Raw genomic sequence first — 12,125 nt, 5'->3', positions numbered from 1 at the left:
AAAGTTAGCGAGCACTAACGGGAGTAAGTGTGCACTAACCCGAAAAACAAATTTTTCTGAAATTTCAGAAAAATTGAATTCATTTTTCGGGTCCTCCAAACCAGAACGAATTAAACAATTTCATTGAAATTGTCTAATTCGCCCAAAACAAATGCACATCCCTACTCCCAGGCCTTATGTTAAGGGTGGTATTATTTACAATCAAACCAAGCAACTGTCAAACCCAACATTTTTATGGGGTGAGCAACCTTCTCGATAATTCATACAATGCTACTTAAATGTGCTTGGCTTTTGGACTTGGCTATACAAGCAGTCCTGTACTTTTTCCCTAATGACTACATATCATTATTCCAGACCATAAAAGTCAAGGCCCAGCACTGGCTTTCTCTGGATCCAGAGCCACTTTTTCCCCCTGCCATTAAAGCAGAGACCATTTTGCCTTCTTGTAAGGGTAGTAGACACTGCCACTCTGTGCAGACCACCCCCAAGCCTATCTGTGTAGCGGAAAAGTTACCTCAATTCTTCATTTTCATTTTCAAGTCAGCAGGAATCCTGTGTGTTTGTCCCATGTCCTATTGAATTCCATTACTGTTCTTTTTTTTACTATCTCTTCCAAGAGGGCATCCCCACTCTTACTGTTAAGAAATATTTCCTGACATTGATCCTGAGTCTTCCCCCTTGAACTCTCATATCATGACCTCTAGTTTTCAAGCTTCCTTTCCATTGGAAGAGATTTATTTTTTTGTGCATCATTAATTCCTTTCATGTATTTGAAGGTCTCTATCATATCTCACTTTTCTCTCCTGTCTTCTAGGATATACATATTAAGATCCTTATTTACTTCATATTTATAAGCTTCTATAAAATAAAATACTTCTACATCTTCCTAAAACATTTCAAAATCCTTTTCATCTCTTATTTTGACTAGAAAAACGTTCCATAATACTGATCCAATTTATGAAAGCACACTTCATTGACTCTGCTGTAACTTAAAATCATGGCTGGTATTGCAAACAATTTTGAATTAGATAACCACAAACTACTCACTAGTTCATTCAGCTTAATTCATTTTGCCAAAGGACAATAATCAGCAGAGAAAAGAATGTTGTTAATAACAACCAAAAATGTATTTCTTCATAGAGTGGTGGATGCCTAGAATGCTCTACCAGAAGAGATGTCAAAGATAAGTACAGTTAATGACTTCAAAATGGCATAGGACAAAAAAATAAGGATTCCTAAAGGCATGAAGAACGTGATGGTGTAACATTTCTGCATAGGGGTAACCTGCAAGGAGCGGTGATTACAACACTTAATAGAATGTATGGGGTTAACCTACACAGAATGGCAGTTACTATCCTTAACAGAATTCATGGGGAAACCTACACAGAATGGCAGTTACCTTTAACAGAACACATGGGGTAATGTGCACAGAGTAGCAGTTACTACCCTTAACAGAACACATGCGGTAATGTGCACAGAGCAGCAGTTACTCCCCTTAACAGAATAAATGGGGTAATGTTGTGGGCATGACCCCTTGGGCCAAGGTGGAGTTGGTACAACCTGCAGGGAGGAGCCATGCATGTCCCTACTGTTGATTGGTAGAGCTTGCTGTGTCAAAGGCCTAACTGGAGTTACACCTATACCAGCCCTCGTTCCCCTTAGGTGAGTCCTCGGGTACCGGGTCCAGCAGGTCTTATGTGGGGACTTCTACTAATGAGCTGGATGTCCATGGAGATTGTCAGGTCACAAGCCAGGGTCCAAGGCAGGCAGGGTTCAGGCATAGTTGAAGGCAGGAGGTGGTTAAGGTATGAGGCATTTAAACTTGGTTGTGAGTTAGGCTGTGTTATGTGGCTGGCAGAGTTCAGGTGGAGTAGTGAGTCAGGCAGAGATCAGTGGCTGGCAGAGTTCAAGCGGAGTTGAGTGTCAAACAGGCTAAAGTAAGAACCAAAAATCCATCCAAGGGAAGGCAGGATGGATAGGTATGCAGGGAGGTGAGGAACAACTCAGGTGGGCAGACAACACAAAAGATACTGAAGAACTGAAGATGGACCACAAGATGAGGAACTGACGAAGAACTGAAGACTGACCACAGGACAAAGACGAAGACTAGGAACTGAAGAATGAAGACCAGGGACTAAAGAGACAAAGCCCTAACAGAGTGTGCTTACACACGGTGTTGTAGTGGAATGCCTGCTTGTTGGTAGCAAAAAGAGATACAGACCGCCAATCAAGAGGAAAAGGTCTGTTTGCCCACTGGAACTCGCAGCTTGGCTTTTGCCAAAGAAGGAAAGAGTTAGGTGTAATTTGTATGGAGTGTAGCGCGGTCTAGATAGAATGTAAGTGCACTTTACAATCCAAGGAGTGGGAAACACTCTCACCCTGGTGAGAGAGAGGTGTTGGGAAAAAGTGGGCAGAGTGTATTCTGAGTAAGGTGAGATGCTGGGTCTACCTTAAGAAGGATATGAGGTTGAGTATGTAGGATCATTCAGACACAGAGGAACACAGGGTCGGGTGAGTATGTAACAAGATGTGGAACTCACTGACCCTGTTGGCAGAAGTGATGACTACCAGGGAGAATGTTCCCATGCCAGACTGTTAAGTGATAGGAATGTATAGGCTTGAACGGGGAACGTATGAGTCTTGTAAGCACTAAATGTAGGCCCCATTCCAGAACCAGTGAAAATATTGAGGTCATTCAAACACCAATAATACTTATGAATAATCAAAAAGTAGAATTAGACGAGAAGGTATGGAACCTCGGCATGATAACTGACATGGAACTCAGCCTTAAACAACACGTATCACTAAAAGTAAAAGAAGATTATGCTAAACTTATGTGGATAACCCATGTTAAATTGACTCAGAAGGGATTGAACTGTTGATCGCCACTTGGGAGTGGCATACCACTCCCAAGTGGTATGCCAAATTGGAACCGTGGTGTACCCATGTGGAGGATGTCTGGGAAGCAGAATCCGAGGGAGTAAGAGAACAAGAGTGGTGTAGAAATAAAGGGGGTAATACCCTTTTGTATGCGCCATGTGGTAAATCATGCCATTTTGAATGGTAAGATTTATGTGTGGAAGGCTGTTGTGACATTACCAGTACCTGAGAACATCAGTGAGCCTGTAATATGAGACTGACCTGTGAGAAGGCGAATTGGTTACTGGTGTGATAGATTGAGAAGTATGGGAAAGCATACTGGTCTCGGCCAGGACGTGGGTCTTAGAACAGTGAACCCCATCCCAGTGCAGCATAATAAGAGTGCTGGCTATGAGAGGCGTCGAAAGAGACACATATAAGAGGCCTTTGTTGCAGCAAAGTCGTCCATGGGAATGCATTCCGAGATGTGTAGGGAGTAGAATCTGTCCACCTAATGGTTCGATTTGGACGCAGAGGGCGGTTGACCTCAGCGCTAGAAGATTTTTCTTGCTACACATGTAGTCAGAGACCATTCAAGAGGATGGAAACATCTATGGAGAAGGTCTGCTAGTGCGTTCAGTAAGTCTGTTAGATAAGTGGCCTGGGGATGCATGGAGTGTGCAAGGGCCAAAGGCTAGAGCTGCACAGCTTCCTAGCAGAGCAGCTAAGAGGTTGTATGTGCTTGTGTGTTGGAAATACCACATTGTCAATATGCTGCCTGTCTGTATTTATTTTATTTATTTATTTATTTTTTTAAAATCTTTTCTATACCATCATTAATAGCTAATCTACCTCTCATCGCAAAAATCTTAGAACGAGTAGCAAATAAACAACTCACAGAATACCTAAACAATAACAACATTCTCTCTCCAGCCCAGTTTGGTTTCCGCCAATCCAGAAGCACAGAAACCCTCCTAATCTCCTTAACGGATTCCATATTACTGAATCTTGAAAAAAGATGTCCTTGTCTACTCATCCTACTAGACCTATCAGCTGCATTTGATACGGTCAATCATAACACATTAATAGATCGTCTGTCAGACATTGGAATTAGAGATACAGCTCTCAATTGGTTCAAATCGTTCCTCAAGAACAGACAATATAAAGTCAAGGTCAACAAGGAAGAATCTCAACCAATCACCAGCAACTTGGGAGTCCCACAGGGATCGTCACTCTCACCAACCCTATTCAATATTTACCTCCTCCCACTTTGCCAACTCCTGCTCAACCTAAATCTCATCCACTACTTATACGCAGACGATGTACAGATTCTAATCCCAATCACTGAATCTCTCCAAAAAACTCTGGATTTCTGGAACACATGCCAACAAGCCATCAATAACTTACTCACAAGCCTAAATCTTATCCTTAATCAAAACAAAACAGAATACCTACTCATTTCTCAAGATGGAACCTACTCACTTCCCAGCACCAACCTCTCCACTCAAATAACATTGTCACCACAAGTCAGAAATCTAGGAGTTTTACTTGATAACCAAATGAATTACAGAGCTCTCATTAATAATATAGTAAAGGACGGATTCTTCAAATTACAAGTCTTAAAAAGACTTAGACCACTCCTCCACTTTCAAGATTTCCGATTGGTGCTACAAGCAATCATACTCACAAAAATAGACTACTGCAACTCTCTTCTAGTAGGCCTCCCCGCAAACGCCTTAAAACCATTACAGATGTTGCAAAACGCTTCGGCAAGGATCCTAACCAAGACCAACAAAAGAGACCACATCTCACCCATTTTAAAAAGCCTACACTGGCTACCCGTCAATTTCAGAATACTCTTCAAAGTGCTTTTATCAATACACAAAGCATTACACAACCTGGCCCCACTCAAGCTCAAAATCCCTCTCCAACTCCACACCTCTACTAGACCAGTGAGACAAGCCTACCGAAACAATCTCCAGATACCACCAATGAAATCAGCGTTAAGCTAAAGAGCATTCTCCACAGCTGGTCCCAAACTCTGGAATATGCTCCCGCCAGAACTCAAATCAGTGCAATGCCCCATTATTTTCAAAAAAAGACTTAAGACTTGGCTCTTCCACCAAGCTTTTCCATAACATCAGACTGCACAAATATCTCTGCCAAGGTCCCCTTTAGGTCATTTTCTATCAAACTATAAGAGATCTATATAAGAACTTCAGTTATTTTCAACAACCTACAAGAGAACTATACAAGAACTAGACAAGTTCAACTCTAAAAACTCTTTGAACCCCCAATGAATACCCCAAAGAATAACACAAAGAATTCCCCAAAGAATTCTTCAATTCAACCTCAACTCTTTGGCAGTCCAAAACACAATACCCAACTTCCTGACAGTCCCAAATTCTATACATAACCCCACACCGATGTTTTTTGCCTCTGCCTACATAAGGCTATGTATATTGTAATTCCTTGTTATTAACCCCATATATTTATTTCCAAGTTATTTCTACCTGTTCTTTGTAAGACAAATACTTGTCACTGATATTGTTCAAAATGTAAACCGAATTGATCAGTAATTCTGTTATTGGAAAGTCGGTATAGAAAAGTTCTAAATAAATAAATAAATTAATTAATTAAGTTATATACCATCACAATGGTTTACAAAAAGGCACAAATAGTAATGTTGGAATGTATATGGTAATACGTTCTATAAAAAGTGCCGTTAAGGTCCGGTTACATAATTTCATAATGAAGGCTTTTTGATTAATGTAATAAGTATTGTCCTTTTATACATGTACCAGTTTTATTTACATGTATATCTCTTTAGAACTGTATCATTTCTCTAATGTTAGTGATGGAATAAAATAATAAAATATGCACATATTGAGCTAAGTGCTGTGTGCTGATGTTCTACTGCCTGTTTTATTTACTCTTTCATTCTCCGTTCTCTTTGTAAAATGTTTGTTTAAAAAGCCAGGTTTTGTTTTTTTTTTGAATATAAGGTTTTATTGACATAAGTAACAAGACAGTATTATACAAATGAAACAGATATGTCACATATCTGTTTCGTTTGTATAATACTGTCTTGTTACTTATGTCAAAAAGCCAGGTTTTTAAACTCTTTTTAAAAAGTTTGAAATTTCTCTGTATAATCTCTAAGGGCATGGTGTTCCATAATATAGGTCCTGCTAAGGATAATGCCCTTTCTCTAACTTGAGCTAGTCTTGCTGTCTTAACAGAAGTGATGGTTAGGAGGGCTTTGTTAGCCAATCTCAGATTTCTATGTGGGACATGGACACGCAGTGCTGTGTTCAGCCACTCTGCTTTTTCATCATGAATTAGTTTGTGTATTATACATAGTGTTTTGTATTGTACTCTGTTCAATGGATAGCCAGTGTAATTCTGCTAGAGTTTCAGTAATGTGATCTCTTTTTCTCTTACCAGTCAGTATTCTTGTGGCAGAGATTTGTAATATTTGGAGTGGTCTTAAAGTTGTATGTGGTAGTCATAGAAACAGGGCGTTGCAGTAATTGATGCTTGCAAATATTAGTGCTTATAGAACTGTTCGAAAGTTTGTAGGTGTTAGTAAAGGTTTTAGTTTCCTGAGAACCATAAGTTTAGCGTAATCTTCTTTTACTTTTAGTGATACGTGTTGTTTAAGGCTGAGTTCCATGTCAGTTATCATGCCGAGGTTCCATACCTTCTCGTCTAATTCTACTTTTTGATTATTCATAAGTATTATTGGTGTTTGAATGACCTCAATATTTTTTTGCTCTAAGTGTATGAATTCAGTTTTTTCAATATTAATAACTAGCTCCATTTGGTTTAATAGTTGTTTGATGATGTCAAGGTACATGTTAGCTAGGCTTAAAGTTTTTCAATTGTGTCGTCAATTGGTAAGATTAGTTGTATGTCATCAGCATATATGTAATGTATGATACCCAGTCCTGCTAGAAGATAGCACAAAGAAAGCAGGTAAATGTTAAGGAGTGTTGCGGACAAAGTTGGCTCCTGTGGTACTCCTGTTTGTAGATTTATTTTTTTTTGACATTACATTTTTGATCTGTACTTGAAAAAATCTGTTACTTAGAAATGATCTGAACCAGGTGATTGTTTTGCTATGTAGTCCTATTTCTTTTATATTTTTAAAAGTATATCATGATGTACTGTGTCAAAGGCTGATGATAGGTCTAGCATCACCAGAATGTAATGTTTTCCGCTGTCAAATCCTCTCATAATATTGTCTGTCAGTGAGATCAGCAAAGTCTCTGTGCTGTAATGTTTATGGAAGCCATGCTGTGAAGGGTACAGTATATGATTGTTATCCAAATGTTCAGCCAATTGTTTCTGAACAGTTTGTTGCAGAGACAGTATGGTAAGGCATAAAGGCATAACTCATGACTCGAAGCTCCAGGAAGTTGATATGAAACTCTGTATGGAGCGGAATGTCGCATATTGGGTTGGGAAGATGTGGATTCAAACTCGTCAATGCTAAGTAAATGCAACCATGAGCAGGACCAGCTGAGGATTTGGTTCTAGATCGGTAATATGGATCAGGGACGAAAGTGGTTGAACAGCTTAGATCCACTGATAATTTAAAATTCCACTGAACCTTACTCATAGCGAATCTGGACATATGAGTAAAGTGGATAGTGAAAAAATCCCATGGCCCATCAATGAAAGAATTGAGGGGCTGAGGTTATGTTGCATGCACACAGAGATGTGTAGAAATTTGCAGAATGTCTGCGTGGTTGTTGGACAGAAAGTTCATTGCAACTGTAGTGTCCAGAACTGATCTATATGGGATTTATGGTAGTTAAGCAGCAATCCCAGGTAGTAGATTTATAGCTCCTTGCTTTGATTGACTGTTGTTAGGCAGTTGTCCATGCAAGGAAAAGCATGAATGATGTTTTACTCCGTAGAGAAACAGCAGTGACTGCTAGTGATTTGATGAAATACCCAAGTTGCTGAAGCTTGAGCAACCGGCAGAACTTGGGATTTTAATATTGATGACTCACTATGAAGCACATAGTAAGACTAGAGGAGAGAGGCAACCCACTTACTGCGGTAAGGAAAGCATGGTGACTAGACACCATTTTACCAGTCCCTTCTGAAAAAAAGTTGACATTTCTGAGGTCCAAGATGGGCAGAGAGCATCTGCTTTCTTTTGAAAGAAAGAATAGTGAGATTAAAAACTCCTCCCCCCCCCCCACCCTCCATACTTTGTAGCATCCATGGACTATACCCTGAACCTTGGTACTAAGTGGGGTGGCCGCTCTGATATCCGGCAAGTTGAGAGACCAGGAGGTGACCAACTGGCGGGTCTGATGTAATCTGGATATCAGCTAATCTCCCACAGGAGTATGAGCAGTACAAGTCTTACCCGCATCTCTGTCTGCTGTGCAAGAAAACGTCGAGAGTTGTCGCCAGGTCTCAAGGTGGACTTGCAACTGAGGCAGTGTTTGCTGGATCTTGTGTCAGCAGATCAGCTAATGCATCTGGGACTTTGAGCCTTAATTAGGAAACAGAAGCCAGATTATTATTGAGTACGGAGTCCCGTTGCTGACAATGGGAGGATGTCTCAATGCAATCCCAGGTTATTGGTAGAGGGGTTCTCTTGGTATTGTGTCAAACATAGCTGTGACACTAATACAGATCTTGGAAGATAGTATGACCTAGAATCTTTCAAAACCATGTGGCCCAAATTAGCGACCAGGTCTCGATGGGATTGTTGCTGAAGCGGGATTAGAGTACTTACTGTCCTTCATGTATTACAGAAGGACGAGCTGGTGAAGATCGATGGCTCCGTGGATTTTAGGAGGCATGGAGGACAGCCTGAAGGATGTAAACGTCTGACTCAACTCTATAATCTGGTAAGGTAGCACAGGTACAGAGGAGACAGGCTAGGCATGTCTGGCACTTCCACATTAATTTGTGGTGGCTCAGAACCCCGTACCGGTTTCGGTGGGGAATGCCTCGGTGCCTTGGATGCAGAGGAGCACATTACTCAAGAACCCGGGCCTGCCTTGCAACTGGCTCAATGTACCCTGACACCAGTGCGGAATCCCTCGGAGCTCGGCTCGGTCATTCTCCAGCACCGAGGACTGCCACTGCTGTGCAGAACAGTGGAGGTGGCAGTAGCAATGTTGCTCAGCATGGTCATTCTCCAGCACTGAGTAGGATAGCACCAGTGTTCTGGATTGTGTTGGTGGCAGACAGTCACCGTGCCGGTGATGATGATTGCCACGGTGCTTGGCCCGGTCATTCCCCAGCGCCGAGGTGGATGCCCTCACTGTCTTGAATGGCAAGTGGTGACGGACTGTCAGTATGCCTGCACTGCTCCTGGCACTATGTAGTGCCGTAGGATGATACGGGGCTTTAGTTAAGAACCCAAAGTATGGAGCACTGTGTTTAGTCGAGGGCATTGCGTTTAGGTGCTATGACAGTATTGACGGTATCGATGGCAGCATTGAAAGTGGCCTCGAGGGTATAGTCAAAAACATCGATGGAAACATCGATGGCCCGGGCAGAGCAATGATAAAATTGATGGAAGCACCGATGGTATCGGCGTAGGTATCGATGGAATTGATGTGGCATTGAAGAATCAAAGAGACATCGCTGGCATTGGTGAAATCAATACCGGCATCAACGTAATCGATGGCAGCATCGATAGAAATGAAGAGGGTACCAATGGAAATGACATGGACATCGATGGCATCGAAGGATTGGACATGGGTGTCGAAGGGATCAGTGGATTGGATACGGGTGCCGATGGAATTGATAAAATTGACACTGCCGCTGATGGCATTGATGGCATTGACATGGCATTGATGGCATTGACATGGGCATCGATGGCATCGATGGAATCAAGATGGGCATTGAGATGAATATCGATGGCATAGACCTGGGCATCTCATGGCATCGACCTGGCAATGATGGCATCGACAGAATCAACATGGACATTGATGGACATTGATGGCATCGACCCGGACATCAATGGCATCGACATGGGCATTGATGGAACCTACCCAGGCATTGAAGGCATCAATGGAGATGACCCAGGTATCGATGGAATCAACCCAGGCATCAATGGCACCAATGGCACTGAAGTAGGCATCAATGACATTGATGTGATCATCAATGGAATCAATGTGGGCATTGATGGAATTCAAGGAGAAATCAGTGCCATGGATGTGAACATCGATGGCACTGAAAGAATCAATGCAGGGATCAATGGCATGGATGGACCAAGGAAGGGGGGCATCAATGGAATCAATAGAAGCAGGACGGCATGGATGGAGGTACTGACTGTATCGATGGGGGCATCGACTGCACAAAGGTACTGAGGGAATCGATGGAGGCATGGATTTGACAGTGGCCCTGGCGGCAATGGTACCCATGGATGTCCGTATCCCACTAGCCCTAATAACCAGGCGGAGGGTCACAGGAGGACACTCCTAGGCTTTGTGGGGCTAACTAAGGATGAAAACATAGGGAGAAGGAAGGCTGCAATTCGGTTGGTAGGCCTGGGAAACCGTTAGTGAGGTGACAGGAATCGACCAAAAAACAGGGCATAGTACTCACAGAGCATTGATTAAATGTACACGAAGGGAGACCCGTGTAGGGAAAAATTATTTGTGAAGTAAAATTTTAAGTGTTTCCATGAGGAAAAGTTGTGAGAATTTCTCACAGAGCTCCTGACCGCGATGCTAACTGCAGAGCGGAAAAAAGAAGACTGAGGGGAGACACCTGTCATCACAGGGATAATTGCAGGCTGAGCATGCTCAGTGCACTCAGTGTGCCAGTTTATAGAAAGATTTATAGAAACTTTGACAGAAAAGTTTTCCGTGACAGGACTCCATCCACTGACATCGCCTATATGTGAGGACTACCATCCTGCTTGTCCTGTGAGAAAAGAATATAACAATTTTGACATCATTTCAGTAACAATGACACAAACTCCATCCTGTAACAGGCACTCTATGAAGCAACACAAAACCCTCAAAAAGCACAATCTGCACCTATGATGAAAACCTGCCATCCCCAAACAGCACTAACACCGAAAACACAAACAGCAATAAACCTACATATGAAAAGGTGGCACTGCAAATATTTCAATGAGCCAAAGAGCACCAATATATTTCCTACCAATATACCAACAGAAGAAGGTAGACTGCTATTAATAATCCCTAAACAAAAACTACATACTGGCATTATACCTCACTTCAGCCACACACACAGAACACAGATAGACTCTTAACAAATACAGACTAAGAGGTACATTTTTAAAGGGACGCAACGATTTTATATCGGCACGCGCATGTGTGCGCGGGTTCCAACTCACGCACATAAGGGGGGTATTTTATAAAAAATGTGTGGCGCGGTCGTGCCTTTGCCCATTTCCCTCCAAGCCCTTGTGCAACCTGGCCAAGCACATATCTGCCGGTATTGGCACATGCCAGCCTTTTAAAATCCCCTTTGTAAGTGACCAGATATTTGAAATATTAAGATCAAAACTAAAATTGAAATCCTGAGAAGCCAGACTCCACATGCAGTACAGCATTGGAGAACTCAAAACAAAAATGTATTTCCTCCTCTGCTGAGCAAAATGAAAGGATAAGAAATGCATATTTCCAAAACAGATATATTCAAATCAACAAAGTACAGATAAAAAATGCTTTCTTCTACCTTTGTTGTCTAGAAATCTTATTTTTCAAATTGTGTTGACCCCAGTGTCACTTTTCCGCTTCATGTATGATCTTGTCCAAGGGCTCTTTATATTTTTAATTTCTTCTCTCTTCTGTTTTTTCACTTCTTCTCTATATTTGTCTCTGAGATTGATCTTTCATATTCATCTCCTTTCCTCTGCCTCTAGCTGCTCATAGTTAGATTTCACCCCTCCTTCTTTCTCCTCAGCTTTTATTCCTCATTCTCTTTTCAACTTTGTTTCTTTCTCACCAGCTTTCAATCTCCCATTCCCTTCACCTTCTGTAGGAGCAAGGTCACTTCCCAGTCCCTTTCCCTGTTTTCTCATCCTTTGCCAAACTTCAATTCCCCCATAGTCTTTATTACCACTAATTTCAATATGCAACTATTTCCTCTGCCTCTAATCCTCTCATCAGCACACTTGCCATCTCTGTTTTTCATGTCCTCCTCTGCATCCTGTCTCTTTCTTTTGTCTTTTACTCCTACCCAGCATCCAAGTATCCTTCCTTTACTTGGGATGTGCAAAGCCCGAACCTTTCAGTTTGGGCTTCATTTTC

Source organism: Rhinatrema bivittatum, chromosome 5 (assembly GCF_901001135.1).
Source record: "Rhinatrema bivittatum chromosome 5, aRhiBiv1.1, whole genome shotgun sequence".
Taxonomy (NCBI): Eukaryota; Metazoa; Chordata; class Amphibia; order Gymnophiona; family Rhinatrematidae; genus Rhinatrema; species Rhinatrema bivittatum.
The sequence above is the reverse complement of the archived record's forward strand: the minus strand, read 5'-3'. Positions refer to the sequence as shown.